General features: G+C 43.4%; 1 pseudogene; it reads right to left on the reverse strand.

The window, feature by feature from the left end:
• Positions 1-256: 256 nt before the first annotated feature.
• Positions 257-2,595, reverse strand: part of LOC134485066 (sperm motility kinase Y-like) — a 3,472-nt pseudogene continuing 1,133 nt past the window's right edge.

A 2,595-nucleotide genomic window follows, 5' to 3' on the forward strand; every position in this document is an offset into this window, starting at 1 on the left:
TAGGTCTTAGGAATGAAAAAATCAGTATGCAAAACAATATGCATGCATGCAGGATTCTGACCATCAACAATAACCAACAAACTAGGTTGTTGATACTTATTCAGTGACAAACCTTGTTATTAATTTTAAGGCTTACTGGAGTGGGATGTTATATTTGAAAACATAAGACTCTGTTCTGCAGCACTTGTGATTGATGACCACATGTGCTAGAACCAGTAGCCCATGGAAGAGTCCATGAGCCCATGAATCTCTAGTCCTCACCCTGTGGGAGCTATTGGCCTAAGGGGGAGCTGGAGTCCATCTGAAGGGATGGGTCAACAAGAAAACTCTGTAGAGTGGGGAATTCATATTGAGTCCCTGCTGGGAAGAGGAGAAATCAAGAAGAGGGAGAAGGCTTGGTGTTGAGGAAACCTCATAAAAGAACTTACAGAAGATACAAGGTAAGAATTGTGGGGAAAATGGAAACCAGAGACAAGAGGAAGGACCAGCATAGAGCAAACTAGAAAGGACAAAGCACGAAGGTACCTGGGCTGTGCCTGCTGCTTGTTATCTGGACTCTCCCTGTGGCTCATTTCTGGGGTGAGATTCTGTTCTGCCCCAGGCGAGGTTTCTTTCTCCTTGGCAAGCAGCAACAAAGCTTTATCAGGGCATTTGCTATATTCCTGGTCCACCCGTTAAAACCTCTGTGCCCGACCCTGCTGGTGATGGGCTTATCCTCTAATGGGGCTCTGTGGGAGAGTAGATTATCTTCTTTCATTTCCTTGTTGCTACTCTTCTCACTGAAGATGCTTGTTGTTTGAATGTATGGGACACTCATGGCACATTTGTGATAGTGGTCCTGTGTAGGTGTCATCGGTAGTGGCCTGAGACGACCAGCCACAGTGGACCTTCTTCCTCCTTTTGGATGAACCTTCTGGCCATAATGAGATACGTGACCTTGGGAGAATGACACCTGCAAGGTGCCAAGGACTGGCAGGCTTCCACTCCTCTTTCTTTGTAATCTAAAAGCAGCAGCAGGGTCAAGGCTAGGAAATGGGGCTGCAATGGGACTCACTTGCTGTGCCTGTACTGTGCAGCCATACCCCGGGAGAGCCTGCTGTTGTAGGAAGCAATAAGTTGCCATTTCCTCATTATATTTTCTTTTTATTAGGGAGTATTTTATTACAGAGGCTTGAAATCCCATGCATTTCATCGCACCCAAAATTTCAGGGTCTGGCCTGAGGGGAAGCAGTTCTTCACAACGAACTGTGAACCCCTTCCCGTGTTCTTTGAACCAGGCGTGTTTCATCACCTCGCTGGCTGTTGGTCTATACATTGGATTTACTGTTAGTAATTGACTAAGGAGGTTCTCCAGTTCTTCTGAAACCCCACAGGGGGCAGGATACACCCCTGCAACAACTTGTTTTTGTAATTCTTGGATGATCACAGAATCAAAGGGGAGCTTTCCCACTACCATATAATACAAGACCACTCCTATTGTCCACATATCATTCTTCATCCCGTCATACAGAAGTCCAAGGAAGCGTTCCGGGGAACCAAAAGAATACGCACCGCAGTGCTGGTTTAGCATTTGTCCAGGTTGTTTTCGGTGCTAAGCCCAAAGTCGATGACTTTGACCTTTTTGTTTTTATCAATCATTTTATTGTCCACTTTCAGGTCTCGGTGAACAATCCCCTTTCCATGGCAGTAGCTCACTGCTGATAATATCTGTTCAAATATTTGCCGGGCCTCATCCTCCTCTATGTGCCCTGACTCTCTGATGTACTGGTAGAGTTGTTGCCCTTCCACCAGCTCCATTATGAGGTATATTCTAGTTTTGTTTTCAATGACTTGTAAGAGAGAAACAATGTTGGGGTGGTTGATCTTTCTCATTATGTTTTCTTCTGTCATGGCTGGCCGGAACCACTGCTTGTTCTTTCGGAGAACTTTGACCGCCACTGGGGTTCCTGTGAGCTGGTGGTGGGCCAGGAGGACCTTGGCATAGCTTCCTTTTCCAATAGTCTTCAGTACTTTATATTGGGAATGAAAGGTTCCCTCCTGAGAGATACTGGGATCGGGACTAGAAGGTGGTAACTCCTCCTCAGTCTCTGTAGGCATTTTATCAGTACTAATGCTACCTAAAAATAACAAACAAATGGAATCAAATAATGAAAAAGATGGAGCAATTCAGGAACTAAAATTACACATGTGGAACCTAAAAGAAACAAATGAAACAAAAAGAAAAAAAATAATAACAAAGAAAAGACTAGACTAGAAAAATAGAGTAAAATTATGAACAGGGGGAAATATGAAGAATCATAAGTAAAAGCCACCCAAATAACCATCCCCAAAAGAGAAAGCCAAGAGCACAAAAATACTAAATGCAATGATGAAAATAAAAATCGTCATACTACAATAGGATTGGGCGGCCAAAGCTGATCAATACTGTGAATGGATTGTTTGAAGAAAAAGGTCAGATAAAAGAAATGATAGGAGAAAGACTGAGTATAAGACAAAACAAACAAATGTAAAAAGCCAACACTTAAGGGAAAACTCCATTGAATTTCAGGACCTCGTGATCCACAAAAATCCACAACTCTCCAGAGCAAAATACTG

The sequence above is a fragment of the Rattus norvegicus genome, chromosome 1 (genome assembly GCF_036323735.1).
Source record: "Rattus norvegicus strain BN/NHsdMcwi chromosome 1, GRCr8, whole genome shotgun sequence".
Taxonomy (NCBI): domain Eukaryota; kingdom Metazoa; phylum Chordata; class Mammalia; order Rodentia; family Muridae; genus Rattus; species Rattus norvegicus.